This window comes from Pongo abelii, chromosome 17, assembly GCF_028885655.2.
Source record: "Pongo abelii isolate AG06213 chromosome 17, NHGRI_mPonAbe1-v2.0_pri, whole genome shotgun sequence".
Lineage (NCBI taxonomy): Eukaryota > Metazoa > Chordata > Mammalia > Primates > Hominidae > Pongo > Pongo abelii.
This window is the reverse complement of record NC_072002.2, coordinates 63,171,869-63,196,459: the sequence shown is the minus strand read 5'-3', so window position 1 is coordinate 63,196,459 and position 24,591 is coordinate 63,171,869. Positions and strand designations below refer to the sequence as shown.

At 47.2% G+C, this 24,591-nt stretch overlaps 1 protein-coding gene across 4 annotated transcripts in view; it reads left to right on the top strand.

The window, feature by feature from the left end:
• The first annotated feature begins 5,157 nt into the window (after window positions 1-5,157).
• Window positions 5,158-24,591, top strand: part of ZBTB7C (zinc finger and BTB domain containing 7C) — a 381,843-nt gene continuing 362,409 nt past the window's right edge. For all 4 annotated transcript variants that reach the window (XM_024235901.3, XM_054537879.2, XM_054537878.2 and 1 more), the window contains exon 1: window positions 5,158-5,320. The gene's annotated coding sequence lies outside the window, so the exon portion shown is untranslated. The remainder of the gene's footprint in view (window positions 5,321-24,591) is intronic.

The following is a 24,591-nucleotide window of genomic DNA, read 5'->3' as shown; positions in this document are numbered from 1 at the left end:
CTTGCTGAATATTTGGAAGAATACATAGGCATACCTATAACTCAGACTGCTGGGCTGTCTTGAAGGGGGCTGGACTTACCTGTAGACCCAACCTTCCCTGGCTGGTTGAGCTGTTCAGCTACACTGGGGATGCCAATGGTCACCATTAACATTTGTGTTGGTGACCAGCCAACTACCCCAGAGTGTTTCTTTAGGTGACTAGATGACTGAGGCTTAGGAAATGCATGTTTGAAGGAGGAAGGAGTGGGATCCCAGAGAAGTCCTTTCCTGAGATTTGGGGTTGGTTCTTTCCTGTGGAGAGTCATGTCAAAAGGTAGATGAATTGCCTGTGAGGCAAGAAGGTCTCCTGAAAGCTGGGGAGCCAGGTTCGAAGCAGGGGTGTACCATCAAGTAATACTGTATGGAGAGTTCAACCCCTGGTTGCTCTTCTCTGGAATATGAGGGAAGTCATATCTCATGCACAGCTTCAAGTTGTCCAGTGTTACATTCTAATTCCCTTGAGCTACTCCAAATACTTTGTGAAATCTGTTATCTAGCAGAGCCTTTGTAGGCCCTGGTGTGGCAAACGAAAGAAGAGGTGTATAGAAGAGGCATGGCCTGTCTCCACTAGCTTCTTCATGGTGGCTCTTGGGGATGCAGCATTTTCTCGAGGGAGATGGTAACTGGAGTCTGGGGTGAGGAGCAAAATGGTGAGGTGGGTTATGGCTGAGCTAGGGACAGCAGGATCATGCTGGACACTGAGGAAGAACTTCAGGAGGAACAGAAAGTAGAACTTCCATATCCTTGGTATTTTCTAGGAGAAGCTGGCCCCTGGAAGGGAATGGTGGTTGTATGGTTGGATTACACATGTACTTTAAAAAAAAAAATAAACAATGAATAATGTTGGTTATACCTGGTGAGTGATTACAAGTGAGTTTTGATTTTTCTATATTTTCTTTGGCCCTTTTAAAGAAAATATTACTCTGACGCTTGTTAAAATGGTAGGGAAATGGTAGACTTTATTCAAGACTATTGCAATAGGAGTGTTGCAATGGTGGGGAGGGACTGGGCTCAACAAGGGGAAGTGGGGATTTATAGCCAAGGAACAGAATAAGGGGGTCGATAGATGGAAAATTACTATGAGGAGACATTAAGGGTAGGTGCATTCTTGCTAGACTAACCTAACAGGATTCTTGCTAAAGGCAGGCCAGGGTGATAGGAGATCAAGGGTCAGGGGGGTTCTCACTGAACTAACTTAGAAGGATTCTTTCTACAACTGGACTTGGCCGGCTGAAGAGAGGGCCCAAGGGTGGGAGCCCATTGGAAATGAAGCCTCAAAGGAGCCTGCCTCAAGTGTGGTCAAGGAGAAAGTCTTTGTCATCCCATATGGGCTATAAATGTATGGCCACTAAAATAAGAAAGAAAAATTAGTAAAACAAAAAATAATCTCCCAAGAGATATGATAACTGAACGCAATATGCAATCCTGAATTGAATCCTGACTAGAATTTACTTATTTTTCATTTTTGCTATTGGTGAGACAGTTGGTGAAATCTAAATATAGTTCAGACTAGATAATAGTGTTGTATTGATGGTTAGATCTGGATTTTGATTATTATGTAAGAACGTCTTCATTGTTAAAAAAAATTCACTGAACAATTTATCAGTAAAGGAACATCATATCTTCACCCTATGCTCAAACAGTTTAGAAAAAAAGAATATGTATATACAAAGAAACAGCAGGGTAAAGCAAACATGGGCAAATGTTGGCACATGGAGATTCTGGGTGAAGATATATGACAATTCTTTATATTATCTTTGTAACTTTTCTATAAATCTGAAATTATTTCAAAATAAAAATTAAAAAACAAACTAAGAAAAAATTTTAAAAAATCATGCAAACTTAGGGACTGAGTCCAGTGCTACCTTTTCCAGGAAGGCACTTCACCCAGTCTGCCTTATGGTAGGTAATACACACCATGATTTCCTTGAATTTCTCTTCTGCTCTGGTTTACTCAAAGCCTCTTCCCTCTTTTTCCTCTAGAGGCAGCATCGCAGGGGAGGATGCTCGTGAACTTCTGAACTCACAAACCTGGATCCAAATGCTGCCCCTGACACTACCCAGCGGTGGGAACATGGTCATTACCACCACTATTAATATCAGATTTTTCATCTATGCAATGGTTACAACAAAATATATTGCATACAGTTGTCATGAGAAACATATAGCAATGGAAACCGTAAGTTCTAATCTAGAAAGAGCTCTGTAAATGTTAATTCCCCTCTTTTTTCTTGAATCAGTCTTTCAACATCCTCGGGAAATAGGTAAAACTTTGATCCCAATTCTCAGATAATTTATTTAGAGTTTATCACCATAACTAATATTGACAATTTACAATGTGCTCTACAGTGCTTAATACACAGTAACCCCTTAATGAATGTTGTTCATGGGGCAACACTTGCCCTCGCCTTTTCTCACCTGACCATTCCAGCATCTCCATGGAGTAGAAAGGGACCTACTACTATCTCCCTTTTTACAGCTTTTGAAATGGAGGCTCTAGAGAGGTGAATGACATGCTTTTTTTCTAGGATACATGGCTGATAATTGGTAAAGTTTGGCAGTAAATTCTATTAATTATTGCAAAGCAAAGTTTACCATTGCACTTACATCCAAACTAGTACGTTGCAAATAAATCTTACAGCACTCACTGGATCTCCATGCTTAAGCTATTCCATGAGCTAAAGCTATGGAACATCTACTTTGAGCCAGAGAAGAGAGGAGAAAATTTCTGATTTAGAGCCACATTTATATTACAGTCTATTTACTATTTACTAGACTCTTTACCATTAGAGTCTAATTTACTGCCCACATCCCTCTTTTCTCAACTTAAATGCCCTTTTTATGGCTGGAGCTGCCTTCACCCCCAGAACTACATTTCTATTTCCTGCAGGTGTCTGGGCATTTGCAGGGCTGGGATCCTCTAGGTCCTCTCTAAATGCATCCGCATGCTTGGCATGAGGCTCAGCCAGACTTATGGCTTAGAAGCGGGGCCATATCAGCTGGGTCAGGAGCATTCCAAGTAACTGAAGACCCTTTAATGAAGGGAAGCAAGACAGGCAACTTAATTTAACAGAGAAACAGACAAACCTAATATGACAGGGCAGTGGCTGCAAGAGCTGCTGAAAGCGAGATATATTATTTTGCCATTCTGGAAGCTTTAGCAACTTGGAAATCTGACATCCTGAGCCTGAACATACCTTAGGTTCCACGATAGACTATCCTAGATTTACATGTGCATTTGAATAGTTTGGATTAGATGGCTGTCCAAACTGTTCACTTGGTGATATTTACTTAGTTGGAAAAACCAGATCTCTTTGGCAAATTAAACATGACATAATTGTACTCAAACCCTACGTTTCAGATCCCTCTATTCATATCTAGTTTTCCACTCTTACATCCTATTCCGAGCCCGTTTTCCCTTGTTTTCACTATTCCCAACGTACTATCTTGCAATATGCGTTTATTACACGAATGAATGAAATGGTTTAAAAAAAATTCCAATAAGTGATATTAGGAAGAGGCACCAAAGGTTCACAAACTTATTTTTGTGAATTCTGTAAAAAATGTCATCCAGTGTCTTCGGCATTAAAGGACATTACCCCACAGCAGCAGCCCCACTGCCCTTCTATTAATCCGTAGCCAGAATGGGCACTAGGCGGCCGGGATTCTCCATCTCGCCTCTCCTGGGCGCCAGGTGCGGCTCAGATAAGCGCAGCCGGGTAGGAGTTTGAGGACGGCAAACTTTCCCGCTTCTGGGGGACGAGCCCAGAGAGGACCCGCTGACGTGCGAGGGTGCAACCTCCGATGTACTACCAAGGAGGGCGAGGGTTCCTATGTCTGTCTGGAGCGCGGAGGGGTGGACTGCAAAAAGGTAGGAGGCAAAGCCAGCTCGAGTTTCCCCGGCCCGTAGCTGGAGAGAACATCTGCCCAAGTGTCGCCTCGCCCGAGAACGCTCACGCCCTCTCCAGGGCCAGGACCCTTCCTCCTCCCCTTGCACGGGCCCTTCGTGGCTTCCAGCACCGCTGAGCACTCGGCGTCCCAGCGAGATTCTGCCCCGACAGACTCCGAGGGGGCGGGGCCCGGCGGGACGGGGCGGGGACAAGCCCTCCCCGGGCCCACCCCTTGGCATTGCTGCGCGGTGATTGGACGCTTCGGAAGGCCGCCTTCCAGGCAGTCCCGGGGAGTGACGGGCGGCCAGCGGCTGTTCCCCGGTGCGCGGGGTGCGGAGTGCGGGGCCCACGGCCCCAGAAGGGGGGGGACTCCGGTCCGCAGCGCCGCCGAGTGCGATTGCCCGCTGAGATTCGGCGCCCCGGAGCGCGGCAAGCTTGCGGCTTCGGGTGCCGGCGAGGCGTCTTGCTGCGCTCGCTGGAGTGCCGAGAGCATTTGGGAAACTAACTTTTCGCCCCCACTCCTTGCTCCCGACTTTCGGGTAGAAAAGCAGTTGCCGAGTTGTTTTATTTCCTCCCCCATCGGACTCTGTAAAAATAGCCGTGCGCCAGGGCGGCAGAGTCCATCTCTGCCGCACCGCTGCCCCGGGTCGGGTGTGGACCTAAAAATACCCTGCGGTCCCGAGCCTGCGCTGGGGGTGCGGGCGGGTCCGGCCGGGCCGCAGAGGGCGTCTGGAGACCGGAGAAACGGTGGCCGCCTGGCCCCCTCTCCTCGGCCGGGGCTGTCCCTTTAAATCCTGGAGGAGGCAGAGAGAAAAAAAGAAAGAAAGAGAAAAGACGCGGAGCCCCGAGCGGTTGTTGGCGGTGCCCGGCCCCCCACTCCGCCTCCGCGCCGGGTCCTGACTCCCGCCCGCCGCCTCCGCAGGTCCCGGGCGCCCCCAGCCGCGCCGCCCACTCGCCACAGTTACTGTCAAAATAGAAATTAGCGGAGCCGGGCGGGGGCTGCGGCGCAGCAAGTGCATGTGCGGCGGGGCGGGGAGGGGGCGGGCGCGAGCGACAGGCGACCGCAGACATCCGGGCCCTTTAGCCCTGTGCGCCCCCGAGCCGGCAGCGCGGGCGCTGGGCGCGGGGCGCGGGGCTGACAGCCACGGCGCGGGAGGCGGGGCGCGGGGAGGGCGGAGGCGCGGCGCGGGGAGGGAGGAGCTGCCCGCTCGCCCGCTGCCACCGCTCGGCTCCATACCCGCCGGCGCAGCCCCGCCACGAGACTCTGACAGCGGCGCGGCCGGCGAGGCTCGGGCGCGCAGGGACTGGCGGACCCCGGCGGCGAAGGAGGACGCCAGGACAGCGGCCCGGAGCCAAGTGCGGGAGGCGCGCGGGGCCGGCGGCGCGCGGAGGTGAGCAGCTTCGCGCGCTGGGCTCGGGCGCCGGCTGCCGGGGTCGCGGTCTCCACAGCACCTCGGCAGCCAAGGCAGTTGGGGAGGTCGCGGGGCGCCGGGAGAGTGGCTTTGCTTGGGCTGCGCCGGAAAGCGATTGCGGGGGCCGTTGCTAGGAGGCCGGCGGTCTGCGCGCCCCGGGGCGCCGGCGGGAGCAGGGGCGCCCTCCGCACGGTGGGCAGGAGGCGGGGGGCTGCGGTGGCTATTCAGGGGCTCCGTGCGGCAGCCATGCAACGGAGGAGGCGGGAGGCGGGAGGAGGGAGGGAGGGAAGGAGGGAGGGGAGAGCCAGCGGAGAGCGAGCCAGCGAGCGGGCGCCGCGCCTCCTGGCTGGCACCGCGGCCCGGAGCGAAGTGGTGCGCGGGGCTGGAAAGGAACTTCTGCGGACGCGTGCGGCCCGGGGCTCGGCGGCGCCTCCGGGCCCGAGCGGGGCGGGCCCGTTGGCAGCCGCAGGTGGTTTCTGCCAAAAGTTTTACCGCACTTCTGCCTGGAAGGCACGGGAGCGTTTTGGTGAGTGACGTTTTCCTGGGACTTTGGCAGTCGCACTTCGCGCTGTCTTTTCTTGAAAACTGGAAAATGAGCTGGAAAGGTTGAGATCCCGCACCTCGCTATGAGATCTGAGCACCGAGTACGGCCTTGCCCGAGGTGTCGCTCATGCGGGACTCAAAGGTCCTTGCTGCTGTCAAATCGGGAAGCTGGGGGAAATGGGCGCACGCACACACTTCCTCCAAGCCTCGGACAAGTGAAGCCGAGCCTGGCCCGGTACCTGTCGCCGTGCGGGGCAGTGCGAGGTCTGTTCCCAGCGACACGCACGGGAACTGCGTGCGTCTTCTCTCAAGGTGTGCACGTCTCTTGCTCCGTTGAAAGCGAATTGTCTCTGGCCGCTGTGCTGCTTTGTTTTTCCGGTTGCTTGTCTGGTTTTACTAGGATGAAGGCCAGGAGGAGCCAAAGAAAAGCGAAGCGGCAGCTCCCGTTATCTTTGCAATCTGCAAAGCTGTGGAGGCTGGTACCCAGCCTTCAGCGGCGCGGGCGCAAGGCCGAGGGGAGCTGGGGGTGGGTGGCGTGCGCTGCCTGTATGGGAAGTCTCGCCGGACCATGCGCAAGGCTAGAGCCGGAGTTTCTGGTGCTTCTAGGACTGAAAGAGGAGTGGGAGTGGGAAGGGAAGACCCCTTAAAAGAAGATATACTGTGCCCAGTACTGGGAGAGAGGCTCCGAGAAGTCCGGTGGCTTGGCCCTGTTCTTCATTGGCGGGGTTGAGGAATCCAGGGCAGCGAGGTAGAAACACCTCGGTAGGTCGTCCTGGGCTGAAAGAAATCATTATTGCCAGAGAGGGCCCGATACCCGGGTGTTGAAACTAGGTACAAAACTGGGTGAGAGGTGGAAACTCTCAGTCCTTCATTCTCCTTGGTCCGGTGGCTCCCGCTCCCTGACCCCACAAGTACATGAGCAAAAAGCATGCTCTTTGCTTTATAGAAGGTCATAGGATTTTGAAGTTGAAAGAGACCCTAGAGATATTAGGAGCACTCATTTTGCAGATGAGCAAACTCAGGCCCAAGGAAGGAAAGTGACCTGCTACAGTGGCTAGAGGCCCAGCGAGACTAGAAATGACATCAGCCTTCCAGGCAAGGGTGGAGAGACTTCCCTGGGCAAGGCCCGGTAGGGCTTGAGATGAGAAACGCCACCCCCACACCCTAAGCCCATCATGGCCTCTTTATCTGGTACTTTCTAAATCCATGCTTGCCAGTGAATGTGGTATATTTCCTGTCCCCTGCCCTTGGCTTAAAAAAACCAGAACTGTCACTGCAAAGTCCAATCTGACACTATCCCAACTTTTCCTGCTTCCTCATGATCCCAAATTCCTCAAACTCCTTTTGTAACACAATGCAGCTTGATTAGCCAAGAAGAATTTGCAGCTTTTTTTCACTGAAGCACCCACTTTCCATAGGATGCCAGAACTCTGTTTTCCCGGTAATTAGATTTTACAGATATTTTTGAAAGGGAGCCCAATTTTGGATCAATTACACTTGGACACAAATGCTGTGCTGTTGTGGATACCAAATGAGAAAGATGAGCCATTATCTGGGGGTGTTGGAATAAATGTTGTTATGAGTATTTGACACAGCCATTAAACATCAATGAGTGGGTTTTCAATAAATGTTTTTTACTCTGTATTTTATTGAGCAAACAAAGTGTCTAAATTAAAAAGAACTACGAGTTGGCCACTTTGATTTTAGCCACTTATTTTGTACCAGTGTGTATGAGTAGGAAGGAATTGAATGATAACCAGAGTGATTGTTATGTGAACTTTTTCCTCCCAAACCATAATACTCTAGGGCGATGCTAGAGTTCAGTCTATAATGTCGTATACAGTCCAGCAGAATTTTATTAAAATAAGCTGGATGCAATGTGTGTCAATCTGTATTAGTCAGAAATGACTTGTAAGAGAGAATATTTTGTAAGTTTGATTGCTTTCAAGGACACAGACTATCAAGAATTCAAGGCTAGTGCAGAGTTGCCGGGTATAATTCTTCTGCTGTCATGAACAGATAGAAATCAGTGCCTCCCTACTCCACATCTCCTGTGTTTAGGGGTCCTACAGAAGAAATCAATATCTGATATTCTGATAATAATACAGTGTTACGATGCCTTTTACTTTTTTTGCATGCTAATCTCATCAGCATTCCCACAAGATAGATAGTTCAGCTATTTGTTCATATTACAGAGGGAGAAACTGAGGCAGAGAGACGGGGAGAGTATTATTCCTATAACTTTTCCCACTGAATTAACATTCTCAGCATGTAGCTTGGGCTTCCTGGGCTGACCAGGGTATAAGAGACCCCCTAGTAATATTACCAGCCCCTCACCCCTCTCCAGCAGGGGCGGTGTGAAGGGGGTATGAAGGAGTGGTGGGGTTGTAGTTACAATTCACTGGAGGCTGTCACCAGGGCATTTTTGTTCCCTGCCCCCACCGAGGGTGGGCAGTTGTCCTCGCTCTCATAGCAGGCTGTGGGAACTTGGGCGCGGAAGGACCAGCTGGCTGAGGCTGGGGCGGGGGTGTGGGATCTGTGCCTGTGTAGGGCTGAAGGAGTCCAGGCTATTTATAACCCCTCCTCCCCTCCTGGGAAGAAGAGACTCAAGGGTCTGGAACCATCTACAGCACTGACTTCTCCCCAGGATGACTGTGTCCCACTGGAAGAAAACCTATCAATGAACCACATGGAGGGTGCCGGAGTGAACCCCGGCCTGTGTGCAGCATCCTGCAGGGAGGGTACCGGAGTGAACCCCGGCCTGTGTGCAGCATCCTGCAGGGAGGGTACCGGAGTGAACCCTGGCCTGTGTGCAGCATCCTGCAGGGCTTCTTGAAGTGCCAGCTGCCCTGGGGGAATTTAGGACACAAGGATTTTCCACACTTGATATTATCCAAAAGGCTGAGAAACGATGGGTTACAAGGATTTTCTAGAGCCACCGTGTGTACTTTTTGTCAGATACTACTCTCCCGTTTGCACAAAGTGAAGTACACCCCAGAAATCTCACAGGACAGAACTCAAGAACTCATTAACATGAGGGTAGTTGGCTTTTCTAAATAATGACAACAATGATTCTTATGCAGGAGATTTTGAAAGTGGCAAATTAGATGTGGTTCCCTCTGACTCCAAGCTGAGTCATTTCTGTGTGGGGCTGCTCGAGGAGGTTTGAGGCATGCATTCAAAGCTCTTTGCTTCCTCCCCTGTCTCTGCCCCAAATAGGTCCCCGATGGCCCCTTACCCACCCACTCCTCAAACCAACACCAAAGTCCTCCCTCCTTTGTCTGGAGTAAATAGTACCTGCCATGCCATCAGTTACAACTTCATCCCTGAGGCCGAACAGATTTTTTCCCTGGGTTGGTGGAGGGAGGAATGGGGGTGGGGTGGGGTGGAGGAAGCTGGCAAGGCACTGAGCTTGTCTTTCTGTTTAACCCTTTGGTGTGAATTGATCCGCCCATCAGAACTGTCTCAGGGGCTCACAGCAGGTTTTACCAGGGGGAGACTTCAGTAGGAGGCTGTGGATGGAGAGGTCAGGGCTGGACAGCTGTGGCTGTGGGTGGCACCTGGCCAGCTTTTCACAGCCCTCACATGCTGGAGCTTTTGAGGGCAGGGCTGGCATGTTTATCCTCTTCACGTCCTCAGCATTAGCAAGGGCTGGACATGAAAAACATTTGCTGAATGAATGCTGCGGGCTGGGCATGGGTGGATGGTAGGACAGCAGTTGGATATGTATCTTATTTGCTGTACTCCATGGCACTGTGAAGGGGATGTTGGGAAGGCAAAGTCATAGAAGTAGATAAAAAGAGATGGGATTCCCATAGGCATTGTGAGAGCCCTGGGGCCAAGTTGATTGGCCCCTCCGTACTTCTAACCCCAATGGATGTTGGGAGCATCCATTCATCAGTTCAACAGGTAGTGATGAAGTCCTTCTCTATAGGCTGTCATGGCACAATCCAGTGTCACAGAGCAGGCAGAGTGAGTTTTCTTTAGTAAGGCAGACCAGGCCACTCCCTTGTGTAACCAACCGTGGGCATGCGGGATCTGGTCCTTGTCTGTGTCTCTGACCTCCCTTTCACTCCGTGTGCCCACCCTTCTACCTCCTTTTTGTTTCTTAAACACATTGAGCTCATGTGTTTCTGGCTTGCCTGTTCTCTTTGTCGGGAAAGTTCTTCCTTCAGATCTTCCCATAACTGGCTTCTCACTGACACATCACCTGGACTATATTCTTTTTTGTTTTGAGACAGAGTCTCTCACTCTTGTCACCCAGGCTGATGTGCAGTGGCACGACCTCGGCTCACTGTAACCACCGCCTCCTGGGTTCAAGCAATTCTCCTGCCTCAACTTCCTGAGTAGCTGGGATTATAGGCGCCCCCTGCCATGGCTGGTTAATTTTTGTATTTTTAGTAGAGACGGGGTTTTACCATGTTGGCCAGGCTGGTCTCGAACTCCTGACCTCAGGTGATCCGCCTGCCTTGGCCTCCCAAAGTGCTAGGATTATAGGCGTCAGCAACCACGCCTCGCCAATCTTTTTTTTTTTTTTCTTTTTTAAAGGCTTAACGTTATTTTTTGTTTGACAATGCTTCCCGTATAATTTAACATACCAAATAGGCCTGTTTATTATCTCTCTTTTGGATGCTTCAGGGGCCCTTTTTGTTTTAATTTTTTTATTTCATAGGTTTTTGGGGAACAGGTGGTATTTGGTTACATAAGTAAGTTCTTTAGTGGTGCTTACTGAGATTTTGGTGCACCCATCACTTGAGCAGCGTACACTGTACCCAATGTGCAGTCTTTTATTGGATATAATCTTGATTCTCCTTTTGTTTATTGTCTGTCTTCCCCCACTAGAGTGTAAGCTCCCTGAGAACAGGCACCTTGTCTGTTTTGCAATCTATTGTCTCCTCCTGGGCTATACCTGGGCATATTCATTTACCAACTATGTACTCAGACACTGCCGTGTGCTAGGCACTGTTCTGCTGTGAATATGCCAATTAATGCTGTTGGGGTATGTGAAGTTGAGTCAGCCCAAGGCCCTGCCTTCTTGATCTCTTCAGCCCAGAGGCAGAAATGAAGCTTGTTCATACATACTCTCATGTAGGCAGAGAGGGAAGGTAACATTCAAGAGGTATAGCCCAGGAGGGCCATTGTTGAGAGATGTTAGCCCTGATTTGACAAGGGTGGTTGGCTTAGGTAGATGGAGTCTTCTTTCAGATGTTCTTTTGGGAGTCTGGGAGCTCTGGCAGCTGACTCACCTCCAGGACTGGAGTTCCTCTAGCTTGACTGGCTACCACCTCTCTCTCTGTTTATTTACTTCTTTGGTGGGCAAGAGCTCCAAGCATAATGCCATCCTTGGAGAGTCAGGAATGTTGTGTTTTTCCACCCGCTTCATTCATTGGCAGCCTCCTCAGAACAGCTGTGGACAGCTGTCTGCCAGCATGGATGCAGGGAGGGTTTCTCTTTGGGGCCAGGGGCACACTCAGCCCTGCAGGAGCAGGGAATTCATTGGTGGTTCACACCCTACTGATTTCCAAACCCCACTGAACTGGTGCCTGTAAAAACAGATTCATAAGGAAATTAAAAAACTATTAGCATTCAGTTTAGTGCTTATTTTCTGATTATGAAAGCAGTAAGACTCATAATAGAAAATTGGGAAAATGTGGAAAAGAATAAAATCAAAAACATCCTACAACACCCACATTTTGGTATATTTCCTTCCAGTCTTTTTTTTCTGGAACCACCAACATGCACACATATACACTTAAGCACACACATAAAATATAATTGGGAAAAACATTGTTTTCCAAAACTGTCAAAATCCATGCCATCTTTTACTAAACAGAAAGATTCCTTTCTCTTGAGAGCCTGATACTCATATTGCCACTGTGAATCACTGATACTTAGAAAATGTCAAGTCTCTTCACTAAAGATTTTAGCAGGCTTTGCTTCTGTACTTTGCGTAAGGAAAACGGTTGTCCTTCCCCCCTTCCAACACATTGTGGATGTGCTTAGAAACATGCCTCTCGTGCTCACCTGTCTCCATCAGTGTGTTAAGGAGTGTGAGTATATGATGTTGCAAGTTATCCCCTTACTGAGCATTTGATCACATTACTAAGTCATTGTATTCCTTAGAAACGCACTTGTAATGGATGTGTAGTATTCCTTAAAGTAATATACCATACCTTATTTAGCTATGGCAAGAAAAGAATCAGTCCCCATTAAGTAATCTTTTTTTTTTTTTTGACCTAAAAATAAGAGAGCAGGAGGAACTCAAGAAATATGAACCCACATCATTGGATTCATGTGTTTAGGGCATCACTGTTTGGGGGACATCTTCACTCCTGCAGGAGCCCAGGACTTTGTTTCCTTCATTGCTCTGTTCCCAGGGCTTAAAGGAGTGTCCAGCACACAGTAGGACTCAGGAACTATTTTGCCCAATGAATAAAATATAGAATTCTTCCTATGGGAGATGAGACCCTTGTTAAGTTCATGGAGGTCAAGGCTTCTTTTGAAGTGTGTGTTCTGGGGCTTTGGTGGCTTGAAGGGTGAGAGCATCATTGCATCCTGGGAAGAAGAGCATGAATTGGTAGGATGGGACGGTTGACTGTGAAATGATTCTCTGACTTAAGAATTTTGATGGGTTTTTGGAGGAGGTGAGGCTTAGGTAAAATCTTGATTTAGGGGGCTAGGAGCACTTAACTCCCTGGAGACAGAAACAGGAGGGACCCAGGTGGGAGGGTGGCATGGGTGGAGCCTCACAGAGACAAGACTGGGACCAGGGGTGCAGCCTAACCCAGGGAATGGCAAGAGATGGGGACTCTTCAAACTGGAACCTCCTCAAGGCCTAGAACCTAGTCCCAGGGGAGGATGGGTCCTTGGGTATTCTGAGGCCCCTCCCTGCCTCCAGGCAGATACCATCCCCATACTGCAGATGGGGAAACTGAGGCTCTAGAAGTTAAGGAATGATGAGGAGCATAGGTTTTGGGGTTGATGAGACCTGAGTCCCATAACTTGGTGGCTTTCCTGCATCACTTTGGGCACATCACATAAGCTCTCTGAGTATCGGTTTCCTTACCTATGCAGTGGTGATAATACTAATTTAATAGGGTGGCTGAGAAAATGAGGTAAGATAATACATACAGGCACTTAAAATAGCTCTCGACAAAGAGTGAGGGGACCCATACAGGGGAGCTACTGTTATTTATGTTTTGTAAATTTCTATTCCTAACTTGAAGGGAGAGATGAGAAAAGACAAGATCGATGCCAAAAAATGAAGAACAGTTAAGGCTTTGTTGTCTTGCTTCTCCTCCCCAAGCGACTACCCTATCTCAGGGAATAAAATCCCAGCCTACAGGAATTCAGACTCTTGGGTGTCATGAGCTCACATGCAGGTAGAATTAGCACCACTTGAGGGGTGCTAGGATCCCTCCCTCCTTCCCTACTTCGAATGGAAGGAGAGATGCGCTTGTTAAAATCATGCAGTGGCTTCAGGAGCTGAATCCAGATGTCACTGCTGGGGGCACACTCCTTACTCAATTAGCACCTGGGCATGTTTTGGTCTTTGTAGTGGATAATGTCCGGCCACACAAAGATGGGGCACGGGCCAGGTCAGTTCTGCTGACTGGGAGCTGACTGGATAAGTAGCATATGACCTGGAGCAGTGCAGCCTAATAGAAATGTAGCAAGAGTCATCCATGTAACTTTAAATTTCCTAGCAGCCTTTTTACTTTTTAAAAAGTAAAAAGAAGTAGGTAAAATTAACTTCAATCATATATTTTATTTAACCCAGTGTATCCAAGATATTATCATTTCAATGTGTAACACTAGTCATACTTCAAGTGCTCAGTAGCCCCACAGGGCTAGTGGCTGCCTATCAGACAATGCAGTGAACCCAGGACACAGGTTGCGGGGGCCACCCTAGGGGAGGCTGTGGCTACAGGGGGACTCTGCTTTGGAAGGGGGAGCAGCAGGGCCTCTAGGTGGGGACACATCAAAAGCAAGCAAACTAGGGAAGCAGCAGAGGGCCCTGAGACAGGACTTTTGTCCTGGCCCACTGATAGACATATAGTATATTCCCCAGGGAACCATTCCTCTTTTATGGGCCTCATTTTCCCCATTTGTAGCATGCGGCTATCTTTAAGAGCCATTTCAGCTCTGGTGTTCTTTAACTCCTGAAAGAAAGACACAGAAAGCAAATTTAGTCCCTTCCCAAGTTTGAGGAGGGTGGTGGTTGAGCTTGGAGAGAAAATGTGGGAAACAGAGAGGACCGCTGGCCCTGTGTTTGAAAGGATGTCCTTACAAAGTTCTGTCTGGACCATTTATACGGTAGGTCTCTGAGAATCGACAGTGTTCAGCCATCACCATGAGTTTTTAAAACAGTGCGTTTTGGAGATGGGGCAGGGGCATTAATTGTTACTTTTGAAAGGTGACATGTTTTGATTGTTTCAATTCTGAAGCTTCCTCTGGTTGGTGGGTCATCCCAGATGGCTTTGAATGGCAGCCATAAAAGAGGGGAGGGGCCCCACAGGAAATATTAGAACAAAAAAGGACATTTTTCAGCTCTGTCATAAATGGGCACTTGGCCTGTCAAGAGAGGATGTGGGAAGAGGGAGGAAAAAGCAGCAGGTGTGTTTGGGGGAAAGGGTGTGTCCCCAAATGTATTTTAAGCTCCTGAAGTCAGCAGCACTGGTGTCATTGCACTCTGGTGAGTGGAGATTTGGGGTTTTAATCTCCCCACCAGCAACTTCTGGAGGGAAGGAAGCTTTCTCTCCTTTTATGTAGTGTCTCCTCTTTTTAAAATGAGATTGTCACTAAGTAACTGGCTTGTGTCTACCTGACGACCCCAACTCCCAGACAGGAAAGGGGCTTGCCTGAGCTAAGAGCTGCTTCAGACGAGGCCCAGGAAGGCTGCCCTGCTCTCAGGTCCCTCCAGAAGGCAGCTGAGGAGCCCAGGGCCAGAACCTGCTGCCACCCGCCTCCCAGCCACCCCACTGGCCAGTCCTTCTGCAGCCATGGTGCCTCCTCAATTTTTCTCCTGCAGCTAAGAGATGATGCAACAGGCTGCCTTGAACTGTTTTTAAATGAGGATTTCTCTTTTATGTTTTCCTAAAGCAGATTTTTTATTACTTTTCCACATATTGTTTGCTTTGAATTTTTAATTTAATGTTTCCAAATAGGTCAACACCTCCATGGTTTAAAATTCAAAAGGTACAAAAGGGGTTTTAAAGTGAAACATCTTTCTCTCACTGCTGTTAGTTTCCTTACCCTGAGGCAGCCACTATTAATGGTTTCTTCAGTTTAAAGACATTTTATGCAATACAAAACATGTGTGTATGTGTGCATCCATGCGCATGGTATTTTTAAAAAATTTCTTTACTCAAATGGGAGCTTATCTCATGCATTGAATCTCACTTTACACTTAACGTCTTGGAGATATCTGACTGACAATTATACCTTGACTTATCTAACCAGCCCGCCTACATGGATATTTCGGTTGTTTCCAGTCTTTTGCTGATACAATACCCAGTGATTTTTGTATGAAAGGGATCCTTGATTTTTCTGAATACAGGAAGATTTATAGCACTCTAAGAATAATTTTGCCAAGTTATTGTTCACAAGACACTTCAAAGGATAAAATTGCTTAATTGTTTAAGGATTAAGGTAGAATAAATAATTTTTGGTTGAACTTCTTAGAAAACGAATCATGTACTCAACACTGATTTATGAAATCAGTGTTTCCTGAGCTCCCACTATGTGCTGGATGCTGGGCCAGGCAAAGGTGGGGATGGGGGAACAAAGAAAAGGGCATGAGGGATGGTGCTCATGTTGTGGGGGTGGGGAAGCGGTGGGGTCTGAGATAAGCCGGTGACTTTGATGGGAGAAGAGAACAGACACAGCTTCATGCTGGGGAAAGGCGGTTAAGGCAGCATCGGGCATAGCCTTGATTAAGGCAAAGAGAAGCCACAGAGGTCGTATTGGGCCCTTTGACTTGGGGTGAGGTGCAGGGTATCAGGGAGGGGGCTCTGGGCTGATCGACTCTGTGGGAGCTTAGGCTTTCCTGACCCCAGCTTGTGGCACCGTGTCCTTGGTCTCCCTTGGCTACCTCAAGGTCACTGCCTATATGCAGGGTCCTCCAAAGGGCAGCTGACCTTGAGCACCCTTGAAATTCCTCTGGCTTCAGAGTCTGGTAAGCAAAGCTCTTTCTCTCAGGCCAATCCCTTCACAGCAAACAGGCAGCAGTGGCCAAGCAGCCCTGTGGACAGAGGGGGCTGTGGACACTGGGGAGAAATCATCCTTGCTGTGTGGAACAAGGCTTTGCCTGCCTGACCTGCAGATCCCAGGACTTGTCCCTGTGTGTACACAGCTTGATGTTCCCCTTCTGAGTTGAGGGAGATCTGCTTCCAATGAATGCTGTCCCTAATCCCGGCAGCCTGCCCTTTTGGGGGCTCAGGATGCTTTTGGAAACAGACTGCAGGGTCAGAGTGTAGACCTCCATATCAGCAGGCTTGAAGGCAACAAGCTAAAGTTGCTGAATAGTTGTGGACTGGCCCTGGAAATACCTGGTCACGCAGAAGCTTTGCTGCTTTTGTGTGTGTGCAGGTAGGGAAGCTGTGATCCCACAGGGAATACAAGGTGCATTAGGATTCTGATGGAGTCTTTAGTTCTGGGTGAGGTTCTGCAGGGGATCAGGAGAAGCCCAAGACGTGGTCTTGCCTTCAAGGATGCAAAAATTTGTTTGTGAAAATATATGCAAGACATATATAAGCTTATGCTGAAGAGCTAAATGACATAGTGTAGCTTGTAAGATTTTAAAGAAGAGAGTCCTAGAGTCTGTGTGCTTAGAGTTGGCAAGTTGTGAGACCTGCAACGAACTTGGCGAAGGGAGCTGGTAGGAGGATGAGAACTGACATTGCTGAGCAACCACAACAGGCACTTCGTATGTGTGACATAGCCGCTCATTCTCACAGCAACTTTCAATTTAATGTTATTATTCCAAATGAGCAGATGATGAACTGAGGCTTGGAATGTTTAGGTTAACTTACTTGAGGTGATACGGCTATCTGGAAGTGGAAGAGCTCTGATTCCAGAGCCCAAATTCTCTCTACTGCACCTAAATTGACCCTGAAATTCCTAGAGGATATTCAGGTGGGGAACCGCCTGTACAAAGGAATGGTAGCGGGACCAACATGATGGGAGCCAATCTCAGTGAAGAAGTCTGTAGGTATGTGTAGGAAGCAGGAGGAAATACATTTGGTTAAGGGGGTCAGGCATGAGGAAGTAATTGCAGCAAGTCTTAACTCCCAGGCTGGTTCCTGCCCTGTGCAGTTCACATCTGGCTTTCTGCCTAGTTTAGCTCAATATGCTTCGGGAAATGGCATAATTCCCATTTTAGCCTTAAACAATAAGAATTTAGGAAGAGATTATCCACTTGATACCAAGTACTAAAACCATTTATTTTAGTCCAGCGCCAAACTGGAATGATTTGTATTCATTGACCAATATCTCTTCTTAGGGCATTTTAGGAAATTGCTTTTGGAGCCACGTAAAGCACTGTTGTAAAAATGCAACAAACAGCACCAAGAAATATCAGATCACTAAATTCAGGTGATAAGACATCCCAGAGGTAGGCGTCCACCTATGCTTTATAATTCTATAGATGGATACTTCTATATTTCAACTTCTGTGAGAGCCATGTGACTTGCTGACAACCACCATTGTGGCTCGTGGTTCAGCATAAGAATTCTTGCATTATATTCACTCTCTGTGTGATGTGGGCCAAGTAATATGTGTTGTTGGGGTGATGAGTGGACAGGAACAGAGGGAAGGAGTTGAAGGCTAACAGATCCTGTGTAACGATTAGGCTGTGAAATGTGGCAAGGAGATTCAAGGACCTTATTCAAAGGCTCACGTTTGCATATGCTTCCTTCAGTGGATTTATTATCCATCTTTGTAATCTCAAGGTTTCTCTGTCCTAGTACTAGCTTACAAATAAATATAAACCACTTAAACAAAAAAAGCCCTCCTATGTTTCTGACTGTCTTTAGCCCTTGGGAACCTGTACCTTGATGAAGTATGAGTAGGTGGTGGACCCAGAGCTCACCTGATGAGGTTTTGTTCATGTCAGGCTTCTTGTCTTGGCTCTTGCAGAGTATTTATTGAAAGCTTCCTGAAGGCAGGGAAAACGCTTCTGATTTCTCATGTAGCTCTGATGTTACATGTGCTTGTGCCCATTTTGCCAGTCATCTCCTAATCTGGATAATTTCCAAGAACTCAAAATCTTGCTCATCAGCTGGGTAGTACAATGACAAAGCAGAGGGCAACATCCTAGTTATTGTCCTTGCCTGCCATTGGAAAGTAGTTGTGTCCTTGCCTCTGTCTATACCTGGAATCCTTGGATGTTTTTCTAAACTGCTTTGAGAGGGGGATAGGGATGGAGAGAAAAGTTGTAAAAGTAAATTATTTGATAAAATAATATTTCTGCTTACATTACAGAAAGCTAAATCATCCTGTGTTCTACCCCCATTGCTTTGCTGGAATTTCTTGTGACAGATTCTGATGCACCAGATTCCACCACCTCCCTGAGAGTCACCTATTTGCAGAAGTCATTATCAGCTATTGTTTAACTAAAGGCTTTTTTCTCTTCTTTCCTTACAATTTTTAAGACCCTGCATCTGTATAGACCTGACTCAGCAGCTTCCTAGTTTGAGAATTTTTTACCTCTTCTCAGATTCTGGATTGCACTTCCCTAATGTCCTGTTCTTTGTTCAGAAATGGCTAAGACTGGCCCAGACTTTGGCTCCAGGTAGGAAGTAGTTTCACCACAAAAGGACACATTTTTGTATGAGGTCTCTGCCCCCAGTCCCTGGGTACCTGGTGACTGAGCTCTCCTTCCCGCCTGCTTCATGGGTAGACTAACATTTTTACCAATGTAAATGGTTACATTCCCTGGGAAAGTAGCCATTTGTCAGGGTGGTAAAGCATTCACGCAGAACACAAGTACACAGATCCACCTTCATACATGTCACCCCCAACCCCTCTGACACACACACAGACACACACATTTGAATAGAACACACATGCACACATCCACATTCATACACATCACCCCCAACCCCTATGACACACACACACACACACACACACACACACACACACACACACATTCTCTCTCTCTCTTTCTCTCCTTAAACGAGATTGTGGATGAAAAGCACCCAGCACAGTGACTGTCACAGAGGCCAGAACTCAGTAAATATTACTGACTATCACTAATATTATAATGACCATGAGCAGGAGGAAAATATAGCCCCCAGACCCTTTGTTGTCACGCTAGAGAATCAGCAGGCACTCTTCCCTAGCTTAGTGACCCTTCCTGATGCTTTTTAATACTCCATCCTTCACACACACAGCACATTAAGAGTCAGTTCATTCTTGGGGTGTGTGCAAAATTCCAGTTCCTGTCAGGAGAATTTATGTGTGGTTTTAGAGGGGATAATCGATCAGTTAGTATGTGCGTGCTGATTTTATACACATACGCGTTGCCGTTTACAGCACACATTATAACATCTTCAGTCTCTGCCACGAATGTGTATTTCTTAGCCCCGTGCATTTGCATATTATGGGTTCATAATTTCAAATAGCTGTAAACGTCTCTACAGAAAAATGTAGTCACTGTACTCTGATGTTCTAAATCTCAATATAGTAGTAGAACCTGGCTAATTTTTGCCCCTGCTAATGTACTAGCCTTGAATTTTTACACACATACACACACATAGACACACACAAATCCCTGACGTTACCCTACTTCTAAGCAAAGATTTAATAGCTGGGAGCTGAGTTACACTGCCTACTTCCCAGACTTCGTTACCTTTCCAAAATATATCATACACATGGTACAATGTACTATGGTCTTATTACAGATGATTAAAAAGAAAAGATTTATCAAAATGAATGAACCCACTGCATCTGATCTTTCCCTGTTTCGGGCCCCTCACCCCCTCCCCTTCGGCTTGAGTCATCTGCAGAACCTCTGGCTTAGCTGAGTGCTGTGAATGAGGCAAAGAGCTCTTCAGAAATTGCTCTTTCAACCTAGTATCGCCAGAAAACCCAGCTACCTACACCGCCCTCTCTAATCAATCATTAGAGAATCTGCCAGAGGCAGCACTTGATTTGACCAAACAAAATAGAGCAGCAGGACAGAAATAAACTTCTGGGACATTTCTTAAGGTCTTGCAGGTACAACACACCTGCATTTTAAAAATGGTCACATGGAGGTTTTGGAAGTTCAGGAAAAAAAGAATGCCAACTTGAAGTCTATTCTACCCCATCTCAGTGTAGGGAGAATTAAATAGCTGAACTATGGAAGTTTTCAAGTGCAATGGCTGTGATAGAAATACTTCAAAATCCACTGTAGCATTGCTGACCTGGGGCCACCGAGACTGGAGACTGGCCAGGCCTGGGAAGGGGAGCCAGTGATTGCTTCATTGTGTCCTCTGCTTTGCTCTTTTGATGCTCAATTAGAAAGTAAATGCTGTAAAAGGCACCTTGAAGATTAGGAACTCTATGCCTTTTTGCATATCTAGGAGGGTCTCAGCTTTCTGAAAGCAAAGAAACATCATTTTCCAGTGACTGAAGCAGCATCGTTCCTGACTCTGGTGCCTGAGGTTGATGATTTCAGGTAGGTTATGATTATCTTGGTGCCTCTCAGATTTTGCCCTTTGTGGTTTATTTTTAATTAGGGGCGATGGCTATAGTCCTCTGTGTGCGTGTGTGTGTGGATGTGCGCATACGTGCATGTGTGTGATCATTTGGAAGGTGTCCCGACCAAAATGCCTTTAGTTTCGATTCAGAGCTTAACCAGAGAAGAATCAAATGAAATCTTTACATTAAGACATTCTTTTAACATTTTTAACAGCTTTATTGAAGAATAATTTACATGCCATAGGATTCACTTTGTTTTAGGTGTACAATTCGGTGACTGACTTTATAGTGAGAGACCGTCAGGGAGAGAGGGATTTGGTGAGGCCGTGACTCTAGAAAGGGGAAGAAAAGGGAAAGGAATCCCTTTGTTTCATGCCCGGGCAAGTGCGTCATCTAGCTGCACCTTCCCTGCAGAAGGGAGCCAAGGGGGCAGGAAGTATGGTGGTTGGAGCAGGCCCGGTGGGATGGCAGGGGTGGGGGGTGGGGAGGTGGGAGTGGAGATGTTGGGGGGCAGCCATACTCTGGGCAGGGCCCCGCTTGATTCCACTCGAGTCCCACCCTGGCAGGTGGGCTCTTCAGGGCTTGGATAAACAACATTTCCTCCTTGGTTATTAAGAGTTCACAAATGCCAAGGTATTGTCACATCAAAAAGCACAGTTATCAGCACATTTAGTGAAAACCACTTCCAGTTCTCAGTAATAGACAGTGCTGAAGCGAATTTCTGAGGTCATCCTGGCCAGTTTCCTCTATATCTACACAACGAAATACTGTCCCTGGAGCTGAAGTAAGAGATCTAGGGACACTCACTGGTCAGCAGTAGAGCTGAGACTGGATCACGGTCTCCCAGCTTTCAGGCCTTTTTCACTGCACTGTCCTGCCAGAACGACCCTAGCATGGGCATTGGAGGAAGAGGTCAGAAAGGCAACATGGAGGTCACCAAATACCCATTTTTCTCCTTTATAGGTTTCTTGCAAAGCACTTCCCTCCTCGGCTCCAGAGCAATTTTTCACTGCCCAGAGCAAAATCAGTAAGGACACTGCTTTCCCAGTCTGATTTCTTTATTGTTTGTGGGATAGGGGAGAGATTCTGGTAAAAACTGGAAAAACTGCTAGAAGAGTTCTAAAAGAGCTGTAACACTCACAGTCTGATTTTCAGGCAGTTCTTACCACTTAGCAATCCTGAAAGGATTGGAGCTCAAGCACGGAACTTCCTAACTTTGGCCTTTATCCAGTAAGCAGCAATCTTGATTATACCTAATAACTCCAAGCAAGAAATGAGGCCAAACAGAGAAACACAGCCATAGCTTGCACTTGGACTTCTGGGCAGAAACCACAATTTTAAATCCCAGTTACATTCTTTTGGGGTGTGTCTGTGTGTTTTGAAAGGAAGTTCTGAAAAACTGTATTTTGGGACAAAAAAGAGCATTTCATCTTTAAGAATTCAAAGCTTTAAAAAAAGGTGGTGAAGAAATCAATTGTATATAGATGCAAGTATTTATTAGACACCCAGTGTGTGGTGGGAAGGGAAGATCTTGTGCTTTGAAAGGGGACCAGTCTTGCCCTCTGATTTAAGGAACCAGCACAGGGAATTCACCCTGCTGGGATTCTTACTTAGAGGCCTTTCCTTTCAGCCTTTGCCAGCTGGTGTGGAGCAGAAAGCCAACGAATGGGGCAGAAAGCCAAGCTCTCCCTTGCACTGAGTGCCAGAGAGAGGAGAAGTAGGTACAACAGACCCTAAACAGAGGAGCAAAGTCCTCACAGTGAACGATGGCAGTTGTGGTCGGGACAACTGGAAAGCTGTAAGAATTTTAACTTCTTGAGGAGATAGCTTGAGGTCTTAGAGCTTTCCTTGAGCTTCTACAAGGTGGGTGAGCCAAAGAGACAAGAGTGCTTGAACAGTGGTTCTCCAAGCGAGGCCCTAGGCTACAACACAAGCATCTGTTGGGATCTCGTGAGAGATGTGCATTTTGGGGTCCCACCCTACCCAGACCACCTGAATCAGAAACTCTAGGGGTGGGCCCAACCACGTGTAGTTCAACAAGCCTTCTGGGAGGTTCTGATAAACTCTCAAGTTTAAAAACCACAGCTGTAGAAAGAAGGAGGGTTCACTTAAGCAGTGATTGTTAACAGCTGAGGATCAGAATACTGATTTTGTATTATTTTTGTGAACATGGTAATTCGTTAAGTCATGTCTGGTTAATTTAATAAAGGGTTTGATTATTCTGTAGAAAATATAGTTGACTGACTTGCATATCAAACATTCAATGAACTCCACTCAGCATGAAAGAAATGTTGACAGTCAGATATACTGGGCTTTCAACCCTGGCTCTGCCACTGGACCATTTGAAGTTGAACATGTTACTTCAGATTTCTGGGCTTCATTTTTCTCCTTGAGTAAGATCAGAGTAACATTGACAACTTCATGGAGTTCTGGACAAAAAGAAGACTGAGAGACATCTAGGTAGAGCCAAGCTCAGCAATTCAGCCTGCCGGGGCCCGTGGAGAGGATGTCCCTTCACTTGGCTGGCTCAGTTCTGAGGCCGCTGCGTCACATGGCGGCGGTCACCCAGATGCCATGGTTTTACTTCTCTGGAGTGGAGCACCAGTGTTGGAAGGAATTTTGAAGCTCCAGTTCGCTCACTTCATTTTATAGATGAGGAAATGGAAACTTGGAGGTTTTAAGCCATACAACTAGTTATTAGCAGAAGGAGGGTTGGAGTCCAGGTCTGCTGCGGCCAGCTCAGTGGCTTTCTCACCCGTGGCAGTTGTCTTCATGCATTTTGGCTCTGTAGCACATGAAGGTAAATGCAAGAGTCGTTAGCAAGAGCCAGAGAAAGGGTCTTTTGTCAACTGCAAAGCCCTCAGGCAGAGGAGGGGGAGACCCAGTGACTGCACAGCCCTCTCCAGCCGCCACCAGGACCAGGCTCTCAGTGCCCCTGGAGGGATTAGCATGCAGTCTCTTTTGAGATAGGCATGTGGATGGCAGAACTGTGGCCCACTGGGGCTGGAACCAAACCTTGGCGATGCTGGGACGCAGCATCTCATTTTACCCGTGGGGAAGTGGAGGCTCAGAAGTGAAGCCCCTGGTCGGGGCTGGAATTTACTCTCAAGGTGAAGCTGCTGGCAGGTTTTAAGCAGGTGACAGACAGGAAATCATCACCAGCAGCTATTAAAAATTGGGCTCCAAGTGTTACCTCTTGGGACCCTGACTGGGCATGACAGTGGGAGGCGCTTTTGCTTTGCATTTTATTTACACCCTTGATACTGTCTGGATTTTTTGTTTGTGTCTTACTTTTGTTATATGTGTGTGTTAAAAAACTAATTTAAAAAATGACACTCTTTTCTAGATCAAAGAAATGAATTCTGTGGAGCAGAATATGTAGTACTTTGGAAAGATGATCAAAATAAATTACTAAGCAAAAAATGATACTTTTGGGGTATGATTCCATTTTGATTAAAATGTATCCATGTATTTAAAAAGTCTGGAACAATGAATATTAAAATATTATTAACATTTTCTTGTTTTAGCCTATCTTTATCTTCTTTTTGTCTAGTGTGAAGATATATTACTATTGTAGTTAGATAAAAATAATTATTGATTTTAATTAAAACAGAAAAGCACAGGAATCTCAGGACAAGCCAGCAGATGCTCCTTCGTTCAGGCCTCCCGATCCAGCCCTTGTGCCTTCATATGGATGGCCGGCCATAGCTTCATTTGACACCAGTGGTGGCATCTTTAAATACACTGAAAAAATTTTTCTATTGGAAATCCTCTGACACCAGCTAAGTATAGGACATCTCCTGATGTGGAGATGGGAGTCTAGAAAAACCCGCAAATAGATAATTCAGAGAGCATTAGTTCATTAATTCACTCAAAAATATATATCAAGTGCCTCTTTGTGCCAGGCACTGTACTGGGCTCTTCACATTCAATCGTGCCTTACAGGGCATGGTTGCTCACTTTTCCCCTGAGCGTTCTCCTTTCCAGTGTTGATCCAGTTCTTTGTTTTTATCAGGGAG